The 17,084-nt window shown below is 41.8% G+C and overlaps 1 long non-coding RNA gene across 1 annotated transcript; it reads left to right on the plus strand.

The window, feature by feature from the left end:
* The first annotated feature begins 12,308 nt into the window (after positions 1-12,308).
* On the plus strand, positions 12,309-13,451 carry LOC139434447 (uncharacterized). Its single transcript, XR_011643801.1, has 3 exons — positions 12,309-12,406; positions 13,084-13,131; positions 13,326-13,451. It is a non-coding gene; the product is annotated as an uncharacterized lncRNA (long non-coding RNA).
* The last annotated feature ends 3,633 nt before the right edge of the window (positions 13,452-17,084 follow it).

Genomic DNA, 17,084 nt, shown 5'->3' on the forward strand with positions numbered 1-17,084 from the left:
TGGACATTTTAACGATTGTAGTTGCGAGGATAATACACATGTATCATAGATTCTCATTTCATTTGAATCTAAACTACATGCCTTAACCCTTTCCCCTGCCCCTGCAGTTTATAACAAACACTAAGATCAATCTGCGACTGTCACAGATCCCCCCCCCTCCACCGGAGGTATGAGGGGCTGCACCCCGAAGTAGGGCTTTAGGTTGACCACATTGATAGTGTCCATTTTCTTGTTCTGGCCGTTCCACTTGATCTGGTAATTGATAGGGCCTAATTTTCTCACCACTGTAGCTGGACCCGACCATTTAGGCGCAAGCTTTGCTGAGAAGTTCTCTGATGCTTTAGAGAGTGGGTGAGTGCGGACCCAGACCAGGTCTCCCAGCAGGAGTTGTACACCTCTCCTGTGGGTATTATAATACTTGGCTTGTCTGGCTTGGCATACTCCAACTCTCTTTTTTACTTGTTCCACCATCTTTTGTTGTCTTTCCAGTAGTGTATATGTAGGTTGATGAGGTGGAGGGCTGATCAACCTCTCCCGTGGGCCTTTCAGGGATATTCCGAGTGCCAGGGCTGCAGGTGTTTGCCCCGTTGTCTCCTGATAGGCAGCATTGACAGCAAAACGAAATTCCCTGATCCACTGATCCCAGTTCTTATGTTGTGTCCCCACATAAGAAGCAATCATCGTTTTGATTGTCCGGTTGGACCGTTCCGTGAGATTGGCTTGAGGATGATAGCTGGTGGTGAACTTTTGTGTGACTCCCCAGGATTTGCATAGGTTGGCCATTTCATGGCCAGTGAACTGCGCGCCCCGATCAGAAACCAACTCACGTGGGACACCGAAACGGGTGAAGATCTCATCTTTTAAGACGGCGACAATCTTGTGAGTTTTGCTGTCTTTTAGGGGAAACATCTCAACCCACTTTGTGAAATAATCCACAACCACGAGAAGAAAGCAATTGCCTTTTTTACTGCGGGGAAAAGGTCCCATAAGATCAATCCCCAGCTTTTCCCAGGGCTCCTCCACCGGGGTAGGCTGCATGAACCCCGCTGGTTTTTGATTATCCGCTTTGTAGGCCTGGCAGGTGTTGCAACACTTTACATGGGCCCACACATCCTTCCTAACAGACTGCCACCAAGCCACCTCAAGGATCTTAAGAAGAGTCTTAAGTCTGCCCAGATGTCCACTCAGGGGATGGTTGTGGAAGTACTCCAGAAAAGATATTACTAGACTCTTGGGAACCACTAGCTGATATTTGTCTCCCCCTACTCTCACAGGCGACCGCCGATACAGAATACCCTGTAACACAGTGTACCCTATCCTCTCTGGCTTACAAATGGCAGCAGACTGTTTTGACATGTCACTGATTTCAGGGTCCCTTTCCTGGGCCTCTCGTATGTCTGATAGGGTGGTTGGTAAGTCAGAAGCACAGTGAGAGGTGTTTGAGGCAACATACGCAGTTGTGGATGGATGTGCAATCGCTCTGGACAGAGCATCAGGCACTATGTTGTGCAGGCCTTTTCTGTATTGGACCCTAAATTGAAATTGCTGGAGTCGTAAGATCCACCTAGTAAGCCGGGAAGAGGTCTTCGGACAGTTGAAGGCCCAAGTCAGAGCAGCATGGTCTGTGTATACCGTGAATTATTTTCCCTCAAGAAAATGTCGCCACTTTTCAACAGCCCATACAACAGCTAGACATTCCTTTTCTGATGTGGAGTAGTTACACTCGGCTCCTCTCAATCCCCGTGAAGCATAAGCTATCACCTGCTCCCTTTCCTGAGTAGCTTGGACTAAGACTGCACCCAAACCGGCCTCACTAGCGTCTGTGTGCACCTCAAACGGAATTGAGTGGTCAGGTTGTGTTAGGATGGGAGCGCTGACCATAGCCTGTTTCAAGTGTTCAAAGCTTTGCTGGCATTCTTCGCTCCATATCCACTCCACCGCTTTCCTTGTCAGGCGATGCAAGGGAGCTGCCATGTCTGCAAAGTGGGAAATGAATTTGTGGTACCATCCCACAAGTCCCAGAAATCGTTGCAGTGACTTGATATTTGTGGGAGTAGGATATTCTTTCACTGCCAGTGTTTTCTCTGGATCCACCTGAACCCCTTTCTCAGACACTATATGGCCAAGGAACTTTAACTCTTGCTGGAAGAAATGGCATTTCTTCAGATTTAGTGTTAAATTAGCCTCATGCAGTCTGTTCATCACAGCGTTTAAATCATTGAAGTGCTGTTCTTGTGAGGGTGAAAAGATGATGACATCATCAATATACACAAAGCAGAATCTTCCCCTCAGCTCTCCCAGGACCTTTTCCATCAATCGCTGGAAAGATGCACCGGCGTTCTTCAGCCCAAATGGCATGCACTTGAACTGGTAGAGGCCTATCGGTGTGATTACTGCTGTCTTGGCCTTGCTTTCCTCTGACATTGCCACTTGCCAGTAGCCTGATTTTAGGTCAAGGGTACTGAAGAAGGCGGCTCCATGCAATGACTCCAACAACTCATGAATAAGTGGCATAGGATAGGCATCTTGCCGAGTCTTAGCATTTAGAGGTCGAAAGTCAACACAAAATCTTGGGGACATGTCAGGTTTTGGCACCAAGAACACTGGGGACGCCCAGGCTGACTGTGACGGTTCAATAATGCCATCCCTAAGCATCTGCTCTACCTGGTCTATTATGATCTGACGCTTGTGGGGTGATACCCTGTATGCTTTGCAGCGCACTGGAACCTCGTCTGTAGTAAATATCTTGTGCTCTTCTACCTTAGTTTTCCCTAAACTGCCTGAACACACCTTTGGCCAAGCCTTCAAGATTTCTCTAACCTCTGGTGGATGAGCTGAAAAATCTGGGGCAGTCTCTTCTTGAATAGGAAATGACTTGGATAGCGGAAGTGCTATTATGAGACTAACACTGGGGTGAGCTGCCGGGATCTCAGCAGGTTGAGAAAGGAATGAATAGAACACATAATCCCTTGGCCCCTTTACTCCATATGTTCGGTCTCCCAGGTTGATAATGGTTGAGGTCTTGGTAAGGAAGTCCAAGCCTAGAATGATGGGGAATGCCAGGTTGTTGTCATCGATGATGTATGTTTCTAGCGACCACATCATGTCATGCCAGCCGTAGAGTAGCTGTACCTTTCCTAAGGCTCCATGGCATGTCTTCCCATCAGCCAAAGCAAAGCTTTGGTTCTCACTGGGCTTCAGTTGCTCTCCTTTACGGACTACATCCAGCCATTGGCTGTGTCGCATGAGGGAGTATGTACATGCAGTGTCAAAAACAGCTTTACACTGCATTCCTCTCACCTCTACGGGGACATGTAAGAGACTTACTGGATTTCTCTTCCCTCTCTGCACTATGGTCACTACATCAGCAGGTTTCTTAGCGCTCCATTTTTCCTGGGGTCTTTTGTTCAATTTCTCTTTTGCTTTTTGTTGATTCACTTTCCCCCAATATTCTTTTGCAGCTGTGCAATCTTTTTCCACTAATGTGCCAATTGACACCAGTTGGTCCACGGTTCTGACAGTGCCCCGAAGACAACCAGCTATTCTGGGATTACAGTTGTTGAGTATTTTCCTCACCAACTCCGCCTCGGTGATATCGGGTTTCCATCGTAGACAAAGGGCTCGGTAATCATAGGCAAAATCCCTCAAACACTGTTCGGGTACCTGCACCATATCCCTCAACTTCTCCTCCACTTCCATGAGGTAATCAGGAGGTAGGAAAGCTGCATGAAAAGCTTCTTTGAATTCTGGCCAGTTGTGTACTGTGCTTTTTGCTACACACCACCAACTATGAGCTGGCCCCTTAAGAACCCCAGATAAAGCCCCTATTAGCTCTGCATCTGTTAATGGCCTAACTTCAAAGAATGTTTCACAGCGATCTACAAAGTTCAAAACCTCTCCAACCTCCCTGGAACCACCGAACGAGGGGAACTCCATATGAATGACAGGCTTTGAATACACCACCGGCGTACTGCTTGGATGGCGGTATACTGCTCCTACAGGTGTGATGGGGTTTATGTTGTCAATGACTCCTGGTGGTTATCCCAGCGGAAGTAGGTCAGTGAATGATGTCCTGCCGTGTGGCGCAGCATCAATAGTATCAATCTGGCAATCTCTGCTCGGCCGACAGAAATCCCAGCAGAGGGAACTGAATGAGTAGGAGTGTGATAACTAATATGAGGCCCGGACACCTGAGTGTCAGTACCAAGAGAAGGAGCATGGGTGTGAGAGGCACTAATGAGAGGTGTTTGAGCTGGAGTGGTGCGACCATAAGGCGTCTGAAAACTAGCACCAGCACTGACAAAGGGCCTATGGACAGCAGGGAGGCTGGCGCGCTTCAGCCTTTGGATTTCTGCCTTCCATTTTTCATCACGCCTTTGTAAACAGTCCACCAGTTTCTCTTCAAAGTTTTTCAAAGTTGACATAACATGATGCTCCAGTGCTTCAACATTCTTATTCACGAAGCCTCTGATGCTATCTTCTCGGTTTAGCGCACTATTAACTGAATCTCTAAAATCAGCCTCAAGGGAGTTAACTCTCTCTATAACTGTTCCCAAGTCTGTGGAGAAAGATGCAAGAGCAGGATATGCCTGGTAAAATGTATTATCCCAATCTCCTACACTTTCCTCCTGCTCTGCATCAGATATATAAAGAGAACCGATCAAAGAGGTAACATCAGTAATAGATCTTCTTGTTATCCATGCATCACCTCTATTCTCATGGTGTTGCCCACTGTTCTCCTGTGCTATACTACCTTCTTCAGACTCATTCTCTTCTAATTGTGCTTCCATATTCTGTTGTACATTTTCTTCAGAAGCCATTGCCTGACTATGGTTATTTTACACAAGTACAGAACACGTTTTTCTCTTCTCATCCAATCATTACAATTCAACACATAGGCTTAGTGTCTCAGTAAACAAAAATATGCCAATTGGCAGTTTCAAAATCTCCAAAAATGTTCTCCTCTCCAAGGAGACGTGCTTCCAGGTCGGTCGATGCAATATCCACATACGGTTACTTTCAGTTACTTCCCCTATTTTTACACATGCTGAGAAACCGTAACCATCCCGCTGAATACCCGCATTCACCACACACAGGTTTCCTCCTCCCATGAGAACCACCTCTGGCATCCTGTTGACGTGCCCTCTAAAAAGCCTCTGGGCGCGCCGCGACAGGTGAATATGCAAATGAGGCTTGCAGAACCACACCCTCAAACCAATATAAAAATGGACATTTTAACGATTGTAGTTACGAGGATAATACACACGTATCATAGATTCTCATTTCATTTGAATCTAAACTACATGCCTTAACCCTTTCCCCTGCCCCTACAGTTTATAACAAACACTAAGATCAATCTGCGACTGTCACACCGGTGCACCCTCCCTTTCTCCCTCGCTCGCTCCCATGCTCACTCGCACTTTGGCTGTGAGCTGCGGGTGCCAGATAAGTCAACATCCCCCATTTTCATCCCTTACAGCGCCCATCGTACAGGGCAAATGAAAAGTGTGTTACATTTACTTAATTATGAATGTTGTTACATCAAGGCCGAAAATTAGGATGAGCACCAACGGTCAAAACATTTTTTTTTCCTCCCAGAGCTGTCGGCGCAGCGCCCCCACAGATCTGGCCAACCTGATCTCACCAGAATGCGTGACTCCACCACGACTCCTTAACACCACATTGCGTGGTGGAGTCACGCATTCTGCTACATTTACGTGTCGGCACCACGCAAACAACCCAATGTAAAGTGAATGAGGCTCTTTTGTCGTGGTGCACACACGCATTTCTACAACGTCCCGCAGTGAGCTTTTATTCTATAAAATGTTTTTTAAATCTACTTTATAGCTTGTAGTAAATCACGGGAGGCTTCTTTTATTTTATTTGTATTCATAATAATTTTTATTTTTCGTCAGAATGTAAAAATTACATTAGTTACGAATTTTTGTTCTCAAAAAACAGTGCATTGTGTGTAATGCAACTGTGATTTTTATTAAATTAGTTAGTTTTTAAGGAAGGCCAGAGCTTCAGCTGTGTCAAATAGATTGTTCCCTTTAGTTAACGTTATTTAAAAGATAATGATCATGTCCCCTTTATTGTATTACGAGCGTCCATTCCCATTGGATAACGGAGGATTTTTCAACCGGAAGTATGTATTCTCCTTACTGTCGATTGATTGTACAGTGATATCTGAACTACTCATCAACACCGAATTATCCTTGCTAATTACACAACATTGATTGGTTTAAATTGTGTACAATGCTTTTGTATTTTTCCCCTTCGATTCGGAGAAACGAATATTTTTTCGGAGTTTTTGGATGGCAGAAGACACCACACTACCCATAATCCTCAGCTATCGTTTGGGACTACACCATGTGCTTAGCTTGACAAACCCCATGATCAGTCCTCAAGCTCTGTGATTGGATGTTGGAGTGGCAGTGCGCAAAGTTTACACGGAGCGTCAAAAAGCACCTTGAAATGGAATGAAACCCATCGACGGCACACTATTCAAAACAGGAATCGAACGTGTCCTATCCCCCCCCCCCCCTTAGGTCACATGGTCCTCCAACAGTGCAACACAATAAAACAGATACACAGAAAAAATTGTGAAATAGTGCAATAAGAGTCTATATACAAGTGATTGGAATCTTTTTTTTTTTTTATTTAACCTTTATTTAACAAGATAAAAGCATTGAGATACAATCTCATTTTCAATGCTGACCTGGCCAAGAAGGCAGCAACGTTACACATAACACATAACACACACATATACAAGAGAACATAACTAAGAAAACAAAAGACAAAAAAGCAGTCACTACATTGTGAATATGATATATTAGATAAATAATTTCTAAGTAGCAGCCAGATGAATGTTATGGATGTTGTTTCTAAGTTCAGGTGTTTAATAGTCTTATGGCCTGGGGCAGGGGTCGGCAACCCGGGCCCACGGGCCGCATGCGGCCCTTTAAGCCCTCTGCTCTGGCTCCCTTGAGTTTAGACAAAAATAAGAATGAAATAAAATAAAAGTATTTGTAGGACTATTTATATTTTGTTGCATGGTTGAAAATGTTTCGTATCTTGTATTTTGAGGTGATACTGTGACACATAAATAAAAAACAAAACGGTTTTAATTAGGTCAACTAAAATATGCGTCACATCCTGCTACGGTCCCGCGTGAGCGCCTTTTCTTGGAGGCGAATAACCTGACCCCCGGCTCGATGAGCGAACTATGGATAAATCAAAGAAAAGTACCGGAGGAACACAGGATTTAATTATGTGTGGACAGAGTTATATGCTTTCACAGCAATCAATGCTGGTTTACCGGTATGTTTGATATGTAGAGAGAAGTTGTCAACGGTGCTGCAGCCTTTACGTATCGAGGAACAACAAGGGAGAGGAAGACAGCTGACGATTTTCAGTCATAATTCAATGGGGTATGTAATTTATTTCAGAAAACACTTTTTGTTATATTCCATGGAATGCTCTTAACGTCCTGATAGCAATTCATATATTAATTGCTTTGACAATAAATACATACAAAAATTAATCTCTGGAAGCCGTAGTACTGTAAAAAGCACGACCAATCATCTGAGCCGGCCCGGCTAAAGTAACTGGATGGCCTAGCTGCCTGTCAGCCTTCCATCTGTGCACAAACTTATCTCGTGCCCTCATTGGTCATGTGCGCGTTCGTGTGTGTTGGAGGAGGGACTCTGTAAGGAAGTCTGAAGGAAGAGGCATATTTTTTCCGGTTGAGTATTTTCAAATTCTAGCGCACTCGAGCTGGTTTCTCCATTCTTACCTACCCTACCTTTAACTCTTTTTAGGGTGTAGCTATGTTTTATTTATTTCAAAGTGGGTCCATTTTAATAATTTTTTTCCTTAAAATGTGCAGAGGACTCCCCAAGTGCTGTGTTTAATTTATTTTAAAGTAGGCCTGTGTATTATTTGTAATTCTCCTTATAAGAGTTATTTGTTTCTTATTAGAAGTTAACAGTTTTATATCATGTAATAAATAGCCTAATAAATGCAAAAAACTGTATTTTTTGTCTGATATAACAATAAAAAACTATGAAATATGTTTTGCGGCTCCAGACAAACAATTTTTTTGGAAAAAGGAGCAAAATGGCTCTTTTGTTCAAAAAGGTTGCAGACCCCTGGCCTGGGGGATAAAGCTGTCCCTGAGTCTGGTGGTTTTAGTCCGGATGCTGCGGTACAGTTTGTGGCTGGGGTGATGGGGGTCTTTTATAATCCTGAGGGCTTTCTTTAAGGTTAATGTGGTGTTTTTACTCCACTACATTTATTTTAGTTACTTTACAGATTTGGATTAATGATGTGAAATATAAACAACCCTTAAATCAGACTTTAGTTACACCTGAGTAATATTCAGTGAAGGTGATCGTCAAGTGCCAACAATCAGGAGAGATATTTTATAGTTGGTGCTTGAGAAGACTAAACATTTATCTGCAGATCCGTATAAAGCATATTCATTACTCGTTATTCTCTAATCGTTCATTAAAGACTGTATATAATTGATATTTTGCATATCCCTTTCAAGATTTCAAGATTTTCTAAGGTTTATTGACATAATTATCATATACACAACTACGGTGTAGTTATGCAACGACTTGGGTCACAGGTTCCTCAACAGTGCATTACAAGACATCTATCAATATGTGTATACCTCCACCATTAAACTGTCATATTCTGCACATTTCTTATTCTATCTAACATCTTATAAGAGTATAATAAATATGTATAATATCGGTTAAAATAAGTGCTTCAACATAGTTAACATTGCAGGAAAGTTGATTGTCAAGTTCCAAAACAAACCATGCAATATATTAGATGTTAAGTACTTTGTCAGGCTTAATCTGTAGATAGATACCCCCAAAGCTTTTTCTTATTTAAAAAAATACCTTAGCCTAAAGTATTCTTTAATGTTTAAATAAAGCCTTATTAGTTTGTCTGTTTTGCATATCCTCCTATCAGGCACTAAACTGTTTTATTGTAGATATTATTTACAGTATCTTCTTGATATTTTCTATTCTATATTTATATCATTGACCTTCTACTTTCCCACTATTTTGTATGTACTGTTAATATTTAAATGTTTTCATCAAATATAACACATTCAAAAGTCCTTTACAAAAATGAAAGACATTAAGAAAAAGGCATTTTAAACAGTCATTAAAAAGCAACACAATCTACCTGCATTGCATTACTCTAAACGTGTAATAACGTGCTTTAACCAGTAGGAGGTGCGGGTTAAAAAGCTGTCAAGTTTACAGTGTTAACAAAATAAAATATACTGCTGTTTTTGGTTTAGTTTACGACGGATATATTTAGTTATTGTTTTGATATTTGTAACACAAAAGTGATGGAAAAAACCCACGGCAACACAGAAAATATGGTCTTAACATGACCCAGAGGTCTAGTAGTTAATAAAAAACAACAATATCAAAACAGATTATTACTACTAACTTTATTGTGAAATTAAAACAGAACAGTAAAAGAATAGTTTCCGGTCTATTCTGATGCAGATAAATAAAGAACTACGATAGATGTGTAATATTTAATGCAGCCAAACCATCTATTACCATGCATTCATGTGATGACTTTCAAAGAGTAAAGCAAGCACTGCTGAATAAAGTATGATTTTATCTTTTACGAAACGTTTTTTTTTTCATATGGAATGCAGTTGGAGGTCAACCAATCACAGAGCTTGAGGACTGATCATGGGTTTGTTAAGCTAAGCACATGGTGTAGTCCCAAACGATAGCTGAGGATTCTGGGTAGTGTAGTGTCTTCTGCCATCTAAAAACTCAGAAAAAATATTCGTTTCTCCGAATCGAAAGGGGAAAATACAAAAGCATTGTACACAATTTAAACCAATCAATGTTGTGTAATTAACAAGGATAATCTGGTGTGTTTGAGTTGATGAGTAGTTCAGATATCACTGTAAAATCAATCGACAGTAAGGAGAATACTTACTTCCGGGTGTAAAATTCTCCGTTATCCAATGGGAATGGACGCTCGTAATACAATAAAGGGGACATGATCATTATCTTTTAAATAACGTTAACTAAAGGGAACAATCTATTTGACACAGCTGAAGCTCTGGCCTTCCTTAAAAACTAACTAATTTAATAAAAATCACAGTTGTATTATACACAATGCACTGTTTTTTGAGAACAAAAATTTGTAACTAATGTAATTTTTACATTCTGACGAAAAATTAAAATTATTATGAATACAAATAAAATAAAAGAAGCCTCCCGTGAGTTACTACAAGCTATAAAGTAGATTTTAAAAACGTTTTATAGAATAAAAGCTCACTGCGGGACGTTGTAGAAATGCGTGTGTGCACCACGACAAAAGAGCCTCATTCACTTTACATTGGGTTGTTTGCGTGGTGCAGACACGTAAATGTAGCAGAATGCGTGACTCCACCACGCAATGCGGTGTTAAGGAGTCGTGGTGGAGTCACGCATTCTGGTGAGGTCAGGTTGGATCTGGCGCCCTAGGCGAACATCTATAACGCCAGTGCGACCGGCCGGCCCTGGTCCCAGGTTACGCTGTAGGAATTGTAGGTACAACGCTACATTTCCCGCCCCGCAGTCATACAGTAGGCTACGGAGAGCGGCGAGAAACATTTCCTCAGGCATCGAAAAGCGGAACCGAAATTCACATTTCTAAATGATGCCGTTGGAATCGAAATGTTGGAACCGGGTTCGGTACCGGTTCTCGTAACCCAACCCTAGTCCCCAGTGTGTCAGGGAACTCACAAAGTGCGGGAAAAAAACCCTCTCTCTTTTCCTCCGTACCCAAATCTCTAAAAACGGGGATCCGAGCTAATCCGATATGACGTAATATCTGAAATGTGGGCTGGCTTTACACCCACGGCCCTATCAGAAGCGTCGCTGTCAGAAACAATGCACAACGTGTTTTGAAGTAATATTGTCTGTGTTTACATTAGCAAGCATCGCTAACACTCAGAGCTAACCTGTACTGGAGAGAGCATCTGTAAAAAAGCAGGAAATAAAAAAAGGAACTCACCTTGTGGTAAACCCGCAAGAGAAAAAGCTTTTGAGCTCCATACTGTTTCAGAAATAATCCTTGACGTGGTTTAGAACATGATGGCGTTTAATCACGGCAGCATTTAGCTGCATCTGCCGGTAGAATTCTGAGCAGGCATTAGCTCCCCCTCCTCTTTTTTTTTTTCAAGCTAAGGACCCCGAACGTACAGTTCTTTAACAGGGCTGAAAGAGAGGATACAGTATGAGGGATGTCTAAAATGCATGATCTGTGTTTGGTATTTTGAGCAAAACACATCATACAGTAGACACGTGTTTTATATATTTGTATATATATATATATATATATATATCTGAGACCCAGTGGCGGCCGGCCCATAGGGGCGCTAGGGGCGCCGCCCACCCTCTTCCCACATGTTTGATTGTCATTAAAAATTAAAAAAAATATATATTTAAAAAAATATATTTTTTATTTTATTTTTATTTTTAATGAACAAGGTAAATATTATATAATTGGTATCAGTAAAATGTATAATCTACAATAAAATCTCGTTTAAAATAGTTTTATGATGTCTAAAGTTACTGATAAGTCACAAGTTTCCTGCCTGGCCACAGCGTGTATCATTACCCTCTCTCGTCTGGGCGGTAGAAAGGAGCCCTCAGCCAGAGCAGCAGCAGCAAACAAGCTGACTGTTGCTATCTGTATACTATAGAGAACTGCAGTGACGCGTCGTAAAACCCGGAAGTAAGTTAGCATTTTTAGCACTTCCGGTTCCTTCGTCAAAAAAGCAATGCATTTTCTCCATAGGGTTTTGGAAAATAGCTCGAAATAAGGTCTGTGGTTGACACAAATTTAAGAGATAAATCACGTTTTGTTCTACGACAGTAGATACATCAGCAGTGACCCCACTGGTGATTTTTGAAGAGTTTACGTGTCTGCAAAACGATGGTTGTTACCGAGTGGCTGAATAGGACTACAGAAATTGTCGAGGCCGTTGTAGGTCATTACGCCTACACACGTAAACACTCCCGCTAAGTTTTTTTCCCCCTGTGTTCTGCTTGAAAGCAAGTACCTGCCTATCTTTAGTATCTGTATATCTATATCTGACCATTAGAATCTGTATTTTTGAAATTGTCGTTTATAACACCGTAGTTTTACAAATTATAGAATAATTAATTACCAGTGTTTTCCAATTTTACTCGGCAGTTCGTTTCGTTAGCTAACGTCAGCTAAAGCTAGCGCTACTAGTTAGCTACGCAATGGTTTGTTGCTTTGCTCCGGGTTGCAGCCACAGGTCTTTGCATGAAAGGTGCTCGTTCTATCGTTTCCCGGCCAATGTTTTCCAAAGGATAGTCTGGATTCGTGCCATGAGGTAAGCTGACGTTACATTTTTGTCCATGTCACGGTGAAATGTAAATGATGGGTAGTGACTGTATCGCTGTTTTAGAGATGGCGCTTCTGAAAAGACCGCAACATAAGTAAAGATAATGAATACATCCTATTAAAACCTGTGTGGCTTATATGATAAGTACAAGCAGCATAACGTTTCACCATGTAACTAAAGATTGTATTCAGGGAAATCAGTTTGACATATTGAACTAATAACAAATCACCTCTGGCTGGCAGAGAACTCTCTGCTCCATAGCTTCTTCCATGTACATTTTACATTTATATTCAATTTAATATACCATCCCTCACATACTTTTGTATATATAATAACTTATATTTTGTTTTTCTTGTTATGCTGCTGCAACACAAATATTTCCCAAATTGGGATCAATACAGTAATATCTTATCTTAATTAAGAAATATAACTATTATAATTAGTGTAGCAGCTGACAACTATTTTCAATATGGATTAATCTACCATTTATTTCTTTAGTTCAATTTTCATCTATAAAAATGTCAAAATAGTGAAAATGTTCACGAGACAAAGTGCAAGGTTATATCTTTAGATGTTTTGTTTTAGCCTATGTACTGTATGTCTTAATGCTCTTATATGTGATGGTGTGACTTCCATGAAACTAATATTTGATATCTTCCCAACAGACGAGCTGACAGGAAGCCTAACACTCTAACAACCACAACATTGCAAAGGTGAGTACATGTAAATTAAAAACGATTCACAATTTCTTAATTTCTTCTTCTTTCTTGCAGTGAGGTGAAGCTGATCTTGCACTTGGTGCCAGTAAGGATGCTCCTCACGCAGGCTGAATGTTTCTCCCTCCTTACTGACACAGAAGCCCTTGATTTACAATGCTTCACTAATTGTCATTTCCCTGGCTCCGTAGGGACACTTTACCTCCAGCACAGCGGGAGACCCTACCAGACCATCTGGAGATGCCCCCAACACTCCTGATTGGGAGAGCCACAAACCTGACTCATGGACCTGCATCTGGGTTGCAGTGGTGAATGCCCTGACGCCCTCACATTCATTCATAGTCCCCCACTGTACAGACGAAACACCATCAAGGGCCTGTTGTTGCCCTAGCACCCTGGCACTAAGGGAAGCAGTCACACGCTTTGACCTCAGGACAGCTCCAACGTTGCTGCCAGTCAACCTTCCTTTCCTGAACAACTGCCAGATTGGGTTGGTTCGCTGACCAGTGGTAGCCACCTGAATTTCCCTCTGTGGCTCCTCAGACAATGCCATGCTTGCCACAATTGCCTCAGGTCCCTGATGCCCAACAGATTTGAGAATTTCAGGAACAGTAAGTGTTTCCAAGCTGTAGTGTTCCTCTTCTGGCTCGGGGGAGAGAAGCCAAGACATTCCTGAGAACCTGTCCCTCAGCTAGTCACGATCTCCGGAGGTGGGCTCTCTTGTCAGCGGGTTGAATGAGTTATTGGTTGGAGGAAATAGCTCCTCCACTGAATGCGTACGTTTAGCTGCCTTTGGCTTCTTCCACTGACAGGGGGTGTCAGTGCAGCTGAAAGTGTGGATGGCAAAGATGACTAATGCAGCCATTCTCCACATGGGCATTCACATTTTGTGGAGAGAATTCCCTCTTCTCCTGTAGATACCTGTGGTGGTGGGATTGTTTTATTATTTAAAATATATTTACATTTGTAATGCCTTCCCAATTATCCCTTTAATTGTTTATAGCCTACTGTATGTTTATGTCATGGATATTTCTGTGTTTTCTGGTGTGTAATATTTGTAATCTTGGGGCCTCTTCTCTTTAACATCTACATGCTACCACTGGCTCAGATAATGAAGAACAACAAAATAAGTTACCATAGCTATGCAGATGACACACACATTTACGTAACCATTTCACCAGGAGACTATGCTCCAATTCAAGCACTGAGTAAGTGCATTGAACACATCAATGACTGGATGTGTCAGAACTTTCTCCAATTAAACAAAGATAAAACTGAGGTAATGGTCTTTGGAGCCAAGGCAGAACGTATAAAAGTTAGCGTAGAGCTTCAGTCTGCAATGTTCAAAACAACAGATAAAGCCAGAAATCTAGGTGTAGTCATGGACTCTGACCTGAGTTTCAACAGTCACATTAAAACAGTTACTAAATCAGCTTACTATCACCTAAAGAACATATCTAGGATTAAAAGACTAATGTCACAGCAGGATTTGGAAAAACTTGTCCATGCTTTCATAATCAGTAGACTCGACTACTGCAATGGTGTCTTCACAGGTCTCACTAAAAAATCTATTAGGAAGCTGCGGCTGATTCAGAACGCTGCTGCTCGAGTCCTCACTAACACTAAGAAAGTGGATCACATCACTCCTGTTCTGAAGTCTTTACACTGGCTTCCTGTGTGTCAAAGAATAGATTTCAAAATACTGCTGCTGGTTTATAAAGCTTTGAATGGTTTAGGCCCAAAATACATTTCTGCTAAACTATGAACCATCCAGATCTCTCAGGTCTTCAGGGACTGGTCAGCTTTCTGTCCCCAGAGTCAGAACTGAACATGGAGAAGCAGCATTCAGTTATTATGCTCCAAATATCTGGAACAAACTCCCAGAAACCTGCAGGTCCGCTGCAACTCTTACTACTTTTAAATCCAGGCTGAAGACTTTTCTTTTTGCCGCTGCTTTTAATTGAACTATTTACATCTTAAACTGCAATGTAACTTTTATCCATGTATTTTTTATTTTAATGTTTATTTTATTAGCTTTTCTTTTTAATGACTGGTTTTAAATGCCATTTCTTAATGTCTTTCATTTTTTGTAAAGCACTTTGAATTGCCATGTGTTGAAAAGTGCTATATAAATAAACTTGCCTTACCTAATAAAGATTTCATGTGACACATAACATGGATTTGTTGATGGGAATTAATGTGAATAAATTAACTCTAGGTTAACGGTACTCTTGCTATAACTACTCACCGACACTCTATAAACCTTGTCCCTCATGCTAGCCCTGACAACACCGGTATGCACACCTTCATCTAGGCTGCACTGTTTTACGTGTCTAGGCTGCACTGTTTTACGTGTCCTGAATCTTCTTGTCATCTTTGTAAAACGATATCAGACTGGTAATTGACACAGCCATGACTTCTAGTTAAATTCAGTGTGGCTAAAATGAAAAGCTTTGTTAAAATATGCAAGCACGCGGAAGTCAAAGTCAGCTTTATTGTAAAAAGATTCTACATGTGTTATACATCCAGAAATATCGTTTCCCACAGTGTGACATGTATACATAAAACAAAAAGGGCCTAGATAAACGTGGTATACATAAAACAAAACAAAAAGGACCTAGATAAACGGGGTATACAGTTTAAAATGTTAATATATTTAAAGTGTTCAAAGTGCAGTTTCAGTGCAAGTCAGTTGAAACGATCTTAAGTTGGCGTGACGTTGAAGTCGTGCGACCCTGCTGCTGTACTGGCTTGTAGTTCGTTTATAGCATAACGTTAGCATTTCGCTTTTGGCGACTAGATTTATGATTCAAAAATTATAAAAGTATGGGAGACATGTGGAGATTATCCGGCTGAACAAAACGTGATCTCTCTCTTAAATGTGTGTCAACCACAGACCTTATTTCGAGCTATTTTCCAAAATCCTATGGAGAAATTGCATTGCGTTTTTGACGAAGGAACCGGAAGAAGTTTACATCCGGGTTTTAGGACGCGTCACTGTGGTTCTCTATGCCGCCGAAACATAATTTCAGCCAATCAGCGTCGTCAGATCTGATGCTCAAAGGGCGCCATGTCAGCGCCCTGGCCTGTGTGTCTGTGAGTTGTTTGGACTCGTATCCAAGGTGACGCTACAGTAGTTGTCGAGGATGGCTGCGTCGCGGTGCTAGTGGATCGCCAGAGCTGTAGATTAACATTTACATGCTTATTGTAGTTGTATAAGGGCAATGCCTGTAGCGCCATGGAGTATGTGTGTGGGCTGGACCTGTATTTTACAGGAAAGGAGTGAGCAGAGGGTGGAGTTGTCAATTATTGTTCAGTTTTCATCTTCCTCACCCTCTCAAACTTTGAGTTGAGTTGCGCGCGCTGCTTTGAGTTTCCGCTACCATGGAAACCAAACAATGGTGTAGCTGTATTAAAGTCCGAGTGGAAACAGTCGTGAATAAATCTGATTTTGTCAGAAATCGGGAGAAATATGACCCCGGGAGGAAACCGGGGAGAGGGCAATGAAATCGGGAGTCTCCCGCGAAAATCGGGAGGGTTGGCAAGTATGACACACACACACACCACACACACACACACACACACACACACACACACACACACACACACACACACACACACACACACACACACACACACACACACACACACACACACACACACACACACACACACATAATGTTCGTATTTAGTCTCCTGATTTTAAATGGGAATGTGTTCCTAAAGCACCAGTGTTCTGCAGTTTGTGTGGGCCTACTGCACTGTTGCACAGTTTTGGAAGATTCATAGCTAACCACACTGAAGATTATGGATTATCTCATATTTTTAAGCCTCAATGTGTCCCCCCCCCCCCCCCCTCTAACATCACCAGATCATTTAAGGGGTCATTTCTCAAAAATTTCTTCCGGGGGACGATCCCCCCGGACCGCCTTAGTATGGTTTCTGTAGTA

The sequence above is a fragment of the Pseudochaenichthys georgianus genome, chromosome 1 (assembly GCF_902827115.2).
Source record: "Pseudochaenichthys georgianus chromosome 1, fPseGeo1.2, whole genome shotgun sequence".
NCBI lineage: Eukaryota > Metazoa > Chordata > Actinopteri > Perciformes > Channichthyidae > Pseudochaenichthys > Pseudochaenichthys georgianus.